This window comes from Numida meleagris, chromosome 6 (assembly GCF_002078875.1).
Source record: "Numida meleagris isolate 19003 breed g44 Domestic line chromosome 6, NumMel1.0, whole genome shotgun sequence".
NCBI lineage: Eukaryota > Metazoa > Chordata > Aves > Galliformes > Numididae > Numida > Numida meleagris.
In genome coordinates this window covers 40,421,476-40,437,182 of record NC_034414.1, presented here as the reverse complement: position 1 = coordinate 40,437,182, position 15,707 = coordinate 40,421,476, and the positions used below count along the sequence as shown (strand labels likewise).

General features: G+C 37.8%; 1 protein-coding gene across 1 annotated transcript in view; it reads left to right on the top strand.

Moving 5' to 3' along the window:
• Positions 1–15,707, top strand: part of SPTLC2 (serine palmitoyltransferase long chain base subunit 2) — a 69,233-nt gene that overhangs the window by 31,659 nt on the left and 21,867 nt on the right. The gene's annotated exons all lie outside the window — the stretch shown is intronic.

The window sequence follows — 15,707 nt, the reverse complement described above, 5'->3', positions numbered from 1 at the left end:
TTTGTGATGGAGATAAGAAAGGGAAGATCTGTAGAACTCTTGACTTATTGTCCAAAAGCCAAATTTATGCGACTTATTTGTCTGATAGGTAGAAGTGTATTTTTTTCAGGCGGGAAATAAATAACTTGTGATGTATAAGTGCAGGCTGCCTTGAAACTGAAATTGTACAGCACTTTGCATGTAGAATACTTTTCCATCTTCATGAGTTCATAAAATGGTGTGAGCAGCTCGCACAGGGTGGCAGTGTAGCTTGCTGAGGATCTCTCTGTGGCTTTCGATTCAGATACATTCAAGCATTTGAATTCTAAGAGTATTCAGTTATAGAAGTTTCAGGTATCTGGCCACAAGGTGGTGGTGTATACTGAAGAACTATATTTGCTTTTGAACTTGGATAACCTGATCAGCTAACTTAGCTGATAACCCCTACAGTGAAAAAGTATGCTGGTTAAATAACTTTAGAATCAGAGTTGTCCCTGTTAATGCCCTCACAATAGATATTAACCAAATTTCAAACTACCTGAAAAGTTGTGTCAAAGTGCTGGGTCTTGACATCTTAAAAGTGACTGAGCTCCTCTCAGCTAATGATCTGCTCAAGTGTTGATTGATTTGGGTTTCTTCCAATATCTGTTTGGCTTAATGAAGTGGAAAAAAGAAATGTGGAACAGAAATCAGTTACAAACTATGGCATTTTTGCCCCTTTCTGAGGCTACGGTATAGTACTCATTCAAGCTGTGAAAATGGAAGCAATGTCCATGCTACGCCTTTCTCCTGCCATTATGCCAGCAAGACTCATCCATGCTGAAAATAGAATCAAATCAGGAACCAAACAGTCAAAAAATAACCTTAAACTCGAAATGCCTTTTTTATAGTGTTGCTTAATATGCACATCAAGCTATATCCTAGTTTGGTGCATAGGACTATCAGTATTCCTAGCCACTCTGTCTACTGCAAGAAAAGTGGTTTTGGTGTTTGAAAGCTGTATCATTTCAAAGAAGTTTCTGTACTTCAAAATTCTCATTGAGTTTTAGTGCTTTTTTTGGAAGTGCTGGGTATAGTAAATGTAAGGATTTCTCAGCTACAGATCTCATGAAAGCATTACTGTCTCTGTAATTATCTAGCTCAGAGTTCAGCTAGCATAAGTTCTTTATAGGATAATCCCTGCATGAAATTGTTTTTCTTTTCATTTTTTTGTGCAGTGCTGTTTCTTAGTCAAGCTCTTTAATTTCTCTGAGGCTTTAAAGATAGTAGTACTTTATAGGCATTTTCTTTGGATGAAGTTAGCTAAAGTGCAATTGTGTGAATTGAGCAGCTGTTTAGTGATAGCATGACAAAGACTTTTCCTCATTTATGGGATCTGGCTGAAAAACGTGTGGTTTTGATTCTGTGGAATTGTGTTTGAGGCTCTGAAGCACTGCTGTCTGCGATTGGTTTGACCACAGTAAGTCTGAAGTAGAATAGTGCTGGGGAGTTGTTAACTGTGGAAGGCAAGCAAGTAGAAGAAATAGTGTTAAACTGGGTTGCAGATAAGCATCTCTGAATGAACGAAGCATTACAAAAATTTAGCTATGTATCCATTAGTTCAGCTTGACTAATTTAAAAGGTGGACTGAGATAGGACAGTGTTTTTTTCTTTTTTTCCAAGGACGCAGGAGATGTAGCTGAATAGGAATGATAAACTGCTGGCTAGATCCAAACCTTGTGTTCATTCACAACTTATTCTTTTAATGGCTTCAAGAATGCTTGCTTGTAAAGTCTTTGTGGCTTCTTTATCTGCCTGTCTCTGTTCACCACATAGTACTAGTAAAAGTAACCATTCTCTGTGACATCAAACCTTTCTGGAAACTGTGGTTTCAGATTGAGATGGTCAGTAGCTGAGGAATATGTCATAGGAAGTAATTCATTTTTATGGATGAAATATTTTTGTGTTATTATTTTGCAAGAATAAGTTAAAATTTTCTTCTCCTGTGTTTAGGACCATTTCTGAGTCTATTGAAACATCTGGAGGCTCTGAACTTTCGGTACAAGGCATTGTAGTTACTAAAACCTTACATAACTATAGAAGAAAATATCTAGCTTCAGATCTTTCTAGCAAGCTGCTAGCGAATAAGCAAAGTATTTGTAATAGGCAGCGCAGACAATACAGATGCTATGAAAAGTTGAATGGCTTTTCACAGATAACATAGAACTGATAGTCTGCAAATATGCTGCCTGAACTGGGACAGCGGGCTCTTGTGTCTCAGATTCACTTCAAACTGATCTGTTAATTCTAGGTACTGTTGACGCATGTAAGTGACTATCAGGGCTCAGTCCCTGAAAACAGCTATGGGAACACATTTATACATGAATGCAAGTATATTACTTTCCCTTTCATCCAGACTGCAAAAAACAGTTCAACAGGCAAAATGATCGCAGAGCCCCTTTTACAGATTCTTGTTAACAGTTCTTCCAGTACTACTTCTGAAACTCCTCTACACTACTAGTTTACTGTAGTACATCTGTCCTATTTTACTTTGCATTACTTCTCTTACACTTGACTTGAAGACCATTGTGTGATCTTGAAATAAAACATGCTTAACTTGTGATCATTTTGATAACTTCTTCAGCGGAACAGTTCTCAAGAGTGATGAACATCTTAGGCATGTTGAATGTCTTTGGGGAACTCTGCAGTGATCATGTGCATGGGTATATCACATATCATTACATTTGGCTCTGATATATAGTAAAGTAGAGTGAGGAGAAGAGATGGAGAAGGCCTCTTTCCACGAGTGAATTTTTGGTGCTGGTGTTCTCATTCAAAGTCATTATGACTGAATCATAAACAGGCAAGTGTTGCAGAAACGTGTCAGCGGGTACTTCTCTTTCTCTCTTTTCAAGTCACAAAGATGAACAAGGTATAGCTGGTTTTATAGATAAAGACAGTATAACAATGATAGTAACTGAAAAAAAAGACATAAGCAGTTTTTTTGGGGGTTCACAGTCCGTATACACAAAGATGACAAAACGATTCCTGGAATGGGGCTCTGAAAACTTGTAGGACCACTAAATTCTTGCCATTCTCATGGTGTTTGGGTTATTTAAATTGACTGGGGAAAATGAGTCAGCTGGTGCTTATCCTGGTACATTAGATATTGTTAGGTTTTACAGTATTAAGTACGTAACCTGCCTTGGTGAATTTTTTCAGACTCAGTTTTTCTGTTTGAGTTGAAAGCTGGACTTCCCGCTGTTACAAACTCACTAGGACTGAGAATCCGGTTATCTCCTTTTTGTGTAAGAGATAGTAATATATTCTGTGCAACTGGGATTCTGCTAGTATTGTTGGTTTTCAAGACGCAGCCTCTTTGTTGCCCTGATAACATTGCATGGGGACAAATAGGGAAAAAATTGTAAAGTAACCAGACATGGGCAAATTAAAACATGCAAGATTTAGCCAGTTATCCTCCATCAGGGATAAAATTTATTTTGTTCTCCTGCGCATTAAAAACTGAAGGTTAAATCTTTTTTATTAGTTTGATCTAAGCTGTCCCTGTTAATAGCTTGTAAAAGAGGTGGACTACTTCCTTCCATGTCTATGGGCATTAACTCAGCAATGGTAATTATGCATACAAGTTTACTGTCATCCGTCTCATTTTCAGGAGGTAAATATCCCATACCTAGTCTGTGCCATAGTAGAATAGCATTTGTAGAATAAGTTGTGGAGATACCTTGGACAAGATATCATTTCGAATGTTGGCTTCAGCACTGTGTAGAAAACAAAATTTACTATCCTACACAGCTCTAAATTTGTAAGCAATGGAGGTGGAAGTAGTGCTGTTTGTCTGAACTGCTAAACTATCAGAAACAACTAACTTTTGAAGGCTAGCCAGTTAGCTGTGCGTAGCTTGATTGGTGTTTGTCATCTTAGCACCTCAGATGTGAAGAACTAGTAATATATCTGGTCAATTTTAATAGTTTAAAAAATGATTTCTAATCTTACTATTGTCGTATGCAGTGAACTTGAAATCAAATCAAAAAAGATAGTTAAACCAATTATAGCCAACAGGAATCAGGATGTACAGCTGTGTTGTCAGGGAACTGTGAGCCTAACTCAACAGTTCAGAAGACTGGGTCATTTCTATACTGTTAATATACACAGGAAGAACCATACTGGAAACAAAACTAAGCCTGATCCCCGCAAATTCTAGGGGAGAAGAGACTGGAATTAGTATATTAACCTCCATGTGTTTAATTAGGCCCTCGAGTGGATGTGTGACTTGAAGAGTTAAAGCAGCTGCCTCATCAGTAGGCTTCTTCAAGTCAGACTTTCTGTCAGAATTCCTCTTTTCCTTGTAAAAATGATCCAGAAATATTTGCAAGTATAAAATGCAAGCAGTAGTGAAGAAATGGCTCACATTATATTAGTTGGTATAGAATTCTAAATAATGTATAGCATATTTGTAAATAAAGTTCGTCTCTTGTCATTGCTAGCAGCAGACATGCAAGTGGAAGCAGTAGCTGCTCTTCTACTTGAAGGGGGAATGAATACTCTTTGTTCAGGCTGAGGCTGAAAACTTTCGATTAGCATTAAAATCGCTTCATTTGAATTTCCTCCAATAATGTGCTTGTTAATGAGGTGTTAAATTATCACCTTGAGAGCCCAGGTTCCAGTCAAAACTAATTTGAGCAAAGTGAAAACTTTTTTTTTTTGCTGCCCTTGAGAATCTCAAGCTGAGCTGGGAAACGGTTGGAAAAACAAATACTCTGGGGGTTATAAAGAGAATTTCCTGCTTCTCTCCAGGGGACTGACAGCTTTAAACATCACTCTCTGTATTTGTGCTTCCAGCTGGGGATCTTTTAAATCCAGCTTGTTGCTGCATCCTTACCTCCTTCCCACTGTGCGTGGCAAACCTCAAGAAAGGTTGCTTTAACCTGAGGAGGAGGAGAAATCCTTCAGCTGTTGGTGCTTTGAAGATTGTTTAGAGGCATTAACAGAGCAGTACCCATTGTGTTCTGCATTGGAATGTGAGAGTTCTTTAGTGTCGCCTCTTTTGAACTTCAGTCAATATTGTGGTATTTGTGCAAGAGCTCATAAAGCTTGATAACTGTACACTTGCTTTGTTCTCATAACATCCCAGTACATGCAATTTATGTTCCTATATCTGCATAGCCTAAACATTGATCCATCATAGCAGAAATATGACTAGGAGCATGGCTTTGCTGAAGTATTTTCATTTTCTTTCATATTGTTTACTATATTTGAGTTGAAATGTATGGATCTTTTTTTCCTCTCAACACTTGGTGTTACATTTCTACAGTATATTTGCAGAGTGCTGTTCCTCCTGGGAGAGGAGAAAGTACTAGGCAGCAGCTTACTAGCATGTATTGTCAGCAGCAGTGTAACGAAAATCTTTGTTAGTCAGTGTGAACGTCAAAGTAAAGCAATTGAACAGAAGTAATCACAAAAAAGGTCACACGCTCTTTTGGGCTAATGAGAAATCGAGTTCATGATTCACAGTAGTTTACAGCAAAGTTGGTTTGGTTTTAAATACCTGAATGACCCACGCAAACACCGCTTCCTATCATCAGCCCTGGCAACTGCAGCAATTTTCTTTGTAGAAAAGTTAATACTAGTATTACAGTGTCTGCAATTACAGGCACATGGCAAAACTTCATTCTGTGAAGTGCATGTAAGGCCATTTCATTTCAGAGATTTCAGGGAGAAAATATATAAATTAACAAGTTTTTGATGTATTCAGTGAGATTGAAGGATTGTTTGAAGGCTGACATAGGTGACTTTGGAAAGATCTTATTATAGCAAGAATTTCCCTAAGGTTGTAAATGCTCAGTTACTTCCCTTCTGGCTCAAGGGTAGGTTAACATGCAAATATGAGGCCTGTATAGTCCATAGGTTTTTTTTCCCTATAATAATGTATAATGTGGAGTACATTTCTCTTTGATATTATCTGTGTAGATCAGATCTGTTAAACATTAGCACTGTGCTTTTTTTTTTTAAAGGTGGTATGTAGTACTGTTTTTTGTATACTCCTGGATGAAATAAAATGTGGCTTACTACAGTATTTCTAGTGTTGTCATATATAGAGAACATTTAAGCTACATAATACAGGGTGAGCTCCAGCATGGCAGCAGTCATACAAACAACATATAGCAGTGAGGTAGCTATTGTTCGTTTTTTCTCTGTGGAGAATGGCTTCAGAAGAGATTTTATACTGCTCATGCAAATGAGCTTTGGAGATGAAAGTATTTCTTAGAATGCTGTCATTTTCATTTTTCTCAGACTTAAGGTGAACTTGAATACATGTTCTATGCTGAATATATCCTTGCTTTTTGACTATAGCTGTCTTTAAAGGGCTCATTGGCTGATCTTATGGCTGATATTCAACTGGAGGTGATAGTCCATCTGTTTCTGTGTAGCATTTTGTGACATTTGACAACAAATAAAGGAAGTTAGGTTAAACTGGCTAAGTTATTTGCAACTCATCCTGGTTTAAAAAAAAAAACATGAAGAGGCCATATCTTTGGTCGTCTTCTCCTATACTATAATGGCACCCTTCTTATGTTGGTGTTTAAAATCTCAAAGCATAATTAGCTTTGATATTGGTTTCCATTGTAGAAAAACAGTGTGCACAAAACAGATGGTAGATATAGCTTGCACTCGTTGCTATGTTGTAAAGCTACTGAACTGTCTCCATGGAAGTCTATTATAAACATCCTTTATATAACATGCTTTGTCAAAGCTTGCACATTCCTTAGCTTGTAAAGAAATGTGGTGTTTTTATGTGTTCCTGATGTTCTTTCTCTCCGGTGACTACCAATTGGCCTGCCAGCTTACTTGTACGAAGCTTTGAATATGTTTACTTCTCTCTCCACTGATGCTTTGTCTTATTCACAGGATTAAGAGCAAAGATATGCATTTTAAGTTCCAGTGTCCAATGTACCATAATAGAAAGAAAATCAAGTTCTGTGTTTCATTTTTTCCTTTGAGAGGTTAAGTTTCACTGAAACTGTATTTTTTTCATGTTCTTCCTCCTCTTTGCAGTGGAGGCATCATGATTAGTTCAGAAGAACAGGCTGATCAGCACGCATTTCTCCTCCCTTTCTTCCCAGCAAGGCACAAGAATAGCTGTCAAGCAGGATATTTACAGCTGTCTTAGCAATGGCTGTGAATGTTACTCTCATGACTCTGCATTTGTGAGAATGCACAACTTGTGCTAATGCGTCAGTAGCAGTACCACCAATCTCACAGATCCTTTCAGAAGTTAATATACAGTTAGATAATATGTGTACTCAGGCAACGCAAACTTAATTTCTTTGTTCTAGAATGATACTCTTAATCTCATTATTTAAAATATTGACCCATCTCATCTAATGCATTTTATATTCAACTTCAAAATAAAGATGACTGCAAATCATAATTACTAGGATGCGTACAGTGAATTTCAGCCGTGTCACAGATGTGTAACCAGATTCAGTTAACAATGCACATTAAACACAAACAGCTAAATGTAAAAAACAATAATGAAAAATACTGCTATTTTGAATTCTATTGCACAAATTGTTTTCTAGATTCACCTATACAAAAAAAATTAACTTGCTGTAGATGATACTCTGTTCCTTAGTATATCCTTCAGCTAGTGTCAGTGAAGCTAGGTTTGCAGTGTAATTTTGTTCTAGCTCTTACAGGATAATTTACTTGATGCTGTCTGAGTAGCTACTCTATTTTCCTGTGATGTTCTGGAATGAACTTAAATTGCTTTTAGTATAACTTCAACTCCTGGAAAAGTTATTTGTGAAAAACTTCACGATGACTTATAGTGATGGAGGTAGGGTGGTCTACCAGAATCTTTCTCGAGCCTAGTCTCCTACAGGGCTTTGAATGTACCAGAAGAGAGAAGTGTAATCAGCTACGTGGCCACGAAGCTGAGTTATCTGCCCATGCAGTCCTTTGTGTATGAAATAGCTTTGTGTTCAGTCTTACAGAATTTTTTTTACATGTGAATATATACTTTCACTTTATTAATACTTTTTTTTAATGATAAAGTAGCGTTGATGGAAAATCTTTGATCTGTTCTGCTAGATCAGGCTTTATCTTGAACTCTTTCTGCATAATGGGGCTTGTTTATTTCAGTCAGCCATTCTCAGCAGGTGATGGTTTGCTTCGTTTTGTTTTTCTTTGCCATTGTCAAGATATGTCCTTCAACAAAAACATCAAATCCTCCTGCTTATGTCTAGATGATCTTCTTGTGAAGATCAAAGGACTGGAACACCTCTCCTAGGAAGATAGGCTGAAGGAGCTGGGCTTGTCCAGCCTGAAAAAGAGAAGGCTGAGGGGTGACCTCATTGTGTTCTTCCAATATTTAAAGGGAGTTTATAAACATGAAGGAAATCAACTTTTTACAAGGGTAGATAGTGATAGGACAAGGAGGAATGGTTTTAGACTAAAGGAGAGGAGATATAGATTAGATGTCAGGATAAAGTTAGTTTTTTTGTTTGTGTGGTTTTTTGTTTTTCGAGAATGTGGTGAGGTGCTGGAACAGGCTGCCCTGAGAGGTTGTGGATGCCCCATCCCTGGAGGTGTTTAAGGCTAGGATGGACGGGGCCCTGGGAAATCTGATCTAGTACTTGATCTAGCAGTTGGCAACCCTGCCTGTGGCGGGGGGGATGGAACTTGATAATCCTTGAGGTCCTTTCCAACCCAGGCCATTCTGTGATTCTATGAAGAGTTCCCGCTAAACATAAGTGAAGAACATAAGGTATTTCTTCTCCAGTGTGTGAATTTCAATAAAGCTTGAAAACCCTGTGTGAAAGCAAGGAGACAGTTGCTATTTCTAGGGTGTACCTGTCTTTGTTCTGATATAGCATTGTAGTTACTACTGAAATAAAATAGCACCTACAGGCTAAACTTAATTCTAGTAGCTGTTAAATAACCAGTGGTAACAGTAACCTTGTCAGCAGGAAGTCCTTTCCTGAGTCTTAAACAAAAAAACATTACTGTATACCAGAGAAAATTTAAGACTACAGTATGCTCTCCTATCTATTGAGAATGAGTTTTTGGAATAAATACAAGTCATTGGCTTTACATTTGAGGATGTAATGGTTCTTTGAGTTAAGTAGATTACTTATGCTGATATGTATCTACTATTTGGCAATTTCAATACCTTTAAAATCAGTGCTGACAATAAATAATGTGAGAATTTTAGTTCATATCCTATCTTATATAAGATAAAAGCTCATGTGAACGTGGGATTGTGCCGAGCTTCCTAAACAGAACAGCTACACATTTTGTTTATTTTTGTGTGTCTTTTTTCTTAATGCTAAAACTGATAATTAATTCAGTCTTTAGCAAAGCAATGCTTACCTCATGGTGTTTTTTGTTAGGTTAAGATAAAACACTAATATGTGACGTCTATTTCACTGCTGTCCTTAAACATTGTCTATAACATCACATTTTGTGGTAGCCTAGGTATTTCCAAGTTTTGACAGAAAACTCAAACCTAAGGGGAATGTATGTCCTGCTGAATAATCCTTCCCTCTTCTCTAGGTATTCCTGCAGACTTCAAAGACAGCTTGAGGTCAGCAAATAATTTCCTTTCATAATTACACAGGGAGCCTGAGATGCTAATGACTCCATATCCCTGTTGTGTGTCGCTTTCTTATCTGTATAGAAATAAAAGGCAGCTTTTTAAAAATCAAAAGGGGGAGAAAAAAGCGTTGTAGCGCAGGTATTAAGTCTTATGAAGGTCACTGCTACAAAACCAATGGTATGTAATGTTTCTTCTTTTAAAGACTTAAAAATGTAAAAACATATTCTCTTGAATTCTTCAGCTGGAATAGGCAGTTGGTGTCCCTTTAGCTGTGAACTTCAGAGGACTGTTTGGTGCCTTAGAGAACAAAGAAATTCTTTTGAAATTTGACAGTTGGACTGGATGATCTTGGAGATCTCTTCCAACCTTGGTGATTCAGTGAAATGGTCCCATTAAAAAAGCTCTAGACTTGGTGGCCTGATAATCTCTTCAGCAACGTGAGAACAAATGTGTGGGAGGGGAAAATGTTATGGGCAATGTATGAACTGATGCACCGTATTTGAGGGCACAAAAGCACATGAGCTTCGCTGACAAATAACATGTCTCAAATGCCACACTGGCATAGGAATTATCTAGGTATTATGACAGCTGAAGCATTTCCATATTAAATTACAAATAATCCTGTCTTTTACAGGATTATTTTTTACAATAATCCTATTTTGGAGTCATTTTTTAAATGAGAAAAATGTGAAAAAATACACTGACTAAATTCAAGGGTGAATTGTTGCCTGTTTTATTGCGTGTTTTCTGTCACAATCCTGAAAATATCTTCTGTTTTTTGAGAATTCTAGCTTGCATAGGTTTTGCAGACTAGTGCAGCCTTTAAAAAATTTGGACTCTAAAAGCTGTACTGAAGTTCATGGTACAGCAAAATTGACTGTGGATTGTGTTACACTTTTTCTGTTGTTTAATTTAATGGCATCTCAATACAAATATCAGTTTGCTTGTGTGGCAGGATGGACCGAGGTTTTTCAGTTAATAATATGAGTTAATTCAGTTGCTGTTTTTAGAAATTTCAGATTAATTAGGAAATCTGAAATGCAAGCTAAAAGGAAGAGTATTAATAAAACCTGTAGCAAAACTATGTAATACAGCAGAGTTGGAGGAAACAATATAGTACAAAACAAGAACAATATAAATGATTCATTATCAAGGTGAGATGACGCAGTTAGCATGTTTGAAAACAAACAGCGACCCTTAGCTTGTGTGCCCCTGTATACACCCAGTAGGAGTTGCCACACACTCTGTGTATTCTTAGGGAAAGCCTGCAAAATCTTCATTGAAAGCTACTGCAAAGGTGCAAGTAATGCTCAAACTCTAAGGAAAGTTTGTCTTAGTAGAAATAGATCTATATTTCTGTCTCCAGGGAAGCTTATTTGTTGCCTATGTTGTCTTATGCCCCCACTGCACATATTCATTAAGGAAGAACTGTAAAGACCTCACTGTCCCTAAGGTAAGAACTACCATTGCCTTTTCACACAGAGGAGGCAATTTCTTTTTCCCTGTTTTTTGTTCATGCACATAGTTGCTTCTTAGTGGACTGAGAGATGTTGTATCTTCCCCCCCCGCCCTTTGTTAATGAGTTATAGTCTTCTGTGTGGTCAGCCATTAGCTACAGACTGTGGCTACTGGTGGAGGTGATAAGCAGAAATGCGCATCAATTGAGTTGTGTGCAAAGTCATCTCCAATTTTGGGTTTTTTCTCCTCCATTTTGTTTTTTTTGTGCATTTTTTTCTTCTAAGGCTGCAATTCATACATGTTACCTTGTTCTTGGTTAGAGGATCACTTGAGAGTAAATTGAGCTAAGCCATCTTTTAATAAAACTTACAACAGATTCTGCCACCCTAGAATTAAAACTACATGAATGTTTCCATTCTATTTTGTTGTATGCATTTCCTGGAAATGGTCAGACGTGGGCTTGTGGTTCTCCTTTATTTTCCCAGGCCTGGCACTCACTCTAGATTTCCAAGATGAACAAAACATTCTGCTGTTGTGAAAAGAAGATGTTTCTTGATCACTTCATTAAATATATACTATTGAAAGAAGGGGAAGATGAAAGTCAAAATTTGGCTTGGAAGCAGACTTACAAATGTTTTGTTCAAATAATTACTGCTTTTTATTTGGCAGAGTTTGAAGCTCTAGGGTGATAGAGTATGTAATGAAAATCATCCAGTCTCTTGCTTTGCTCAGAGTGAGGGTACTATTTGTATTACTACTTGTTCAATTATTCTTCAAGTTCCAGTTCTCTGAATTACTCATATATAGTTGGGATGTGTTTCCAGATGTGTCAAAGGAATGTCAACTAGTGGTGTTTCGATCCAAAAAAGATGGAAAGCTGTTGGTCCTTCTCTAGTTTCTTTTACTAGCTAGCCTTTAGTTCTCTGTGTTTCAGGACCCTTGCTTACTAGTCCCCACAGAATACAGGTTGCTATTCCTGCTTTTGAGATGCAACAATGTGGAGCCTGAAGAGGTATGTAACCAGGGCGGTGATGATCTACTATGGTTTCTTTACACTGCAGTCTGTGTCATGGGCTGTTTAATGAAGTACATCTAACTTTCTGTAAAATTTGTTATGGAGGAAGTCAAAGTAAACAGCTTTTAAAGATTATTCAAAATGTCTTCTAGTTTTTTTGATTGTTTTTAATTGTATATCATCAGTGTCTTTCATGAGAGACTTGTGTTATGCTTCTCAAGAGGTAATCTCCTTCACTTCTGTGAGTCTAATGAATCCTGGAGCTGCACAGTAGGAGCCTGACAGACTGGAAGTTGCATTAAACAGCTTTGGGTTTTTATTGAAAACATTGTCCTTGGTTCAAAGGGAAGGTAATTATTCTGCCCTGGAATGATAGTAGCCCCTCCTTTTATTGACCGCACACCATCTGGCTGTGATAAATTATATGACCCTGGCAAGGCTGCAGCTTTTTGGTAGCAGTGTGTGACTTAAATGCTTCATGTCAAGATTGGTGGAAAATAAATGTATATTGTTTATGGAAATGATTTATTCCCCTGTCATTGGGCACAAAGCTTTTGCTTCTTTTAATGTCTGTTAAACATACTTCTACAGGGGGAAAAATTAGAAAGCAAGACAGTGCATGGGGTTTTCCAGCAGCTAATGCTTGCTGCAGGTTCAATTTCTTTAATCTATTGAGATTGAGCTGGAATAACTGGTGGTGAAAAATCTTGTGTGCTTCACGTGTAATTGGCACCATTTATTGTCCTTTACCACCTAAGAACTATTAATGTTGTAAGGAAAGTGCATATTATTAAAGGGTTTTTCCTTAAGGAGTGGTGGTTTTTAAACATGTTGGTTGCTGTAGCTTCAGGGAGGGAGGTTCCTTTTCTGAAAACTTGCCAAGTAGTGAATTTGCATCTATAAGTAAAAGTTCAGAGTGATATTAGACAGCTTGTTCGCTAATTCATCCTCCTGGCTACAACTGCTTCTTGCTGTCCCAGCCAAAGTGTTATTTCTTCTAATCTGCCTAATTACGTGATACACTCAGGCTCAGTTCTGTGCTCCGGGGAAAAAATAAATAAATAAAAGTCTGAGCCAATGATGATTGTGAAACAAATGTCTGCATTGGTTTTGGAGGAGAGAAGCAGCTTTGGTTCTCATAATATCAAAATTACAGCTGTGCTTTAAGATAGGGTTAAATGCTTGTAAATTGAACATATTTAATGTGAGACTTACTGTACTGTCTGATTTGTTGAGGATGTTGCATGGTCTCCACTTCCAAATTTTATTTTAGTTGAGAACATAATGATTCTTTTGCCATGGATTATAACTTCTCCTTCGGAAACTTCCTCTGTTTGCTGTTTATTTGCTTTAAGTAATAATCATAGCAATGCTATGTTGAAGCCTTTTCTTTCCAGGGTATGTTGATGCCTTTTGTGAGGCTAATTGCTGCAGGAAAAAAAAGTAACATCAGATCATTCTGCAAAGCATGTTAGTGTTTTCTTCACTTCTGCAAAGGTAGTAGTAGTAACACTCATTACTGGTTCTTACTTTCTTTCCACTTCTATTTTTAGAGCTGGAGTCCTTGCAGTTATATTTGCACAGGGTAGCATGAATAACATTTATCTTAGATTTAGATGTAAAGAGAAAATACTTTGAACCTTGCTTTGCTATGCTTGTTATTTCTGTGGCTAAGCAGTTTGGACATTCATGAGGGGATTGGCCACAGGTTAAAATAACTTAAGCCATGTTAAGTTGTAACTAAAATTCAGCCAAGCATTTTATTCATAACGAGCAAAGTGCCCTGGCAAATTTGACTTGCTTTTTGGCTGCCAGGATATATAAGAAGCGGATGTGTGTTATTTGGGGGTTTGGCAGCTTAGGCCTTCATCTTTTGTGGGCAAAATACCTCAGCAGCTTAAATCCATTTGGGCTAGATGCCTCATGTCACTTATGTGCAGCATGTTGACGAGTAAAAAGTTGCAGCATTATTACTAGCCTGTCAAAAAGAACGACTTGAAATGTCATCTGTTGTGGGAAGTGGCTAAGAGTGCAGCATGGGAAGGAGTTAACATAGGTAACTTCGGATGTTTTCTATATTTAGTAAATACTAAGTTTTAGATAATTTTGGAGTTTATCAAAGAGAAAGAAGGAGTAGGAATTCCTGAAAACTGAAATTTGAGGTTGTTCCAACACTGAAACTTGGCTAAGTTATAGAGATTGTGGAGTCTCCATCTAGGACAACAGTAAAAACCCAACTGGGTATTGTCCTGAGCAGCCTGCTGTAGCTGACCCTGCTTGATTTAAATCTTAACTTAAATCTACCCCTTTTCCATTTAAAACCATTAATCAGTGTACTATGTTTGTACATATCTTTGTTTTAAAAAGAAAAAACAACCTCCCTCCATCTTTCTTACAAGCCCCCTTTACGTATTGAGAGGCTACTGTGAGGTCTTCCCAGAGCCTTTTCTTCTCCATGTTCAACAACCTCAGCTCTCTCAGCCTCTCTTGATAGGAAAGGTGCTTCAGCCCTCTGATCTTCAAGGCCCTCCTCTGAACCCGCTTCAACAGATCTATGTCCCTCTTAGGTTGGAGCAGAACATAAACCACAAAATGGAACACAGTACTCCAGGTGAGGTCTAAAAAGAGTGGAGCAGAGGGAAAGCATCACCTCCCTCAACCTGCTGGACACACTTTTTATGTGGCCCAGGATATGATGGGCTTTCTGGGCTGTAAGCATGCTTTACCAACTCATGTTCAATTTTTCATTCAGCAGCACCCTCAAGTTGATTCTTGTCAAAGTTGCTCTCAAGCTATTCATTGCCCAGCCTGTATTCATGCTTGAGATTGCCCCAACCCAGGTACAGCACTTTGTACTTGACCTTATTGATGGGCCCGTTTCTCAAGCCCATCCATGTCCCTTTTGATGGCTTCCCTTCCTTTGACTTTCAACCAAGTTAAGATATTATCTTCTTGTATTTTTTTGATTAAGCCTTCTACTTCAGGACTGAATCTTTACTTCCCACAATAGAGAACAAGGAAGTTCTGTCCAAGGCATCAGTTAATTAGTGGCTACAGTCTATATACGGACTATTGGGACCAGCTACTGCAGATTCTCCTCTAGTAGTGGAAGCATACTCTGAAACATTCTGACATAGCCTGAGCTAAATAAAACTGTCTTTCTGACACTTGTAGGTCAGTCACCTCATGTTTCAGTTGCAGCTTAATCAAAATTGCTGTCACTGAGGCATCTGGTAATGATGGTATGTTTGATAAAGCAGCCCTTCATTCGCGTACTTCTTAATGACTTGGACCCACTGTTGGCTAATTGTAATGACAGGGAGTCATTCTTCCCTGTGGATTTTTTGACGTACCATTCCTAAGGAATGCAAATATTGGAGGATGTGTATAGTAACCTCCCTCTGAGTCCTCAAATGTAGAATTCGATAAGATGTTAAAAGACTATACAGGACGTATTTTAGGCTGGCTGAATACTAACCTTGTTTCAGTCACAATGGGGAAGGTGCAGGTTGATAAAGGCAGAAAGTACAATAGTCGATTACTGACAATGTATGTGCATAAATGAACATCGGTATATGAGATGCTTCTCACTGCCAATTCTATGGATAGCTATGAAGTAGCTGGGATGTGCTTCTAAAGACAGGAGTGACTAGTTCA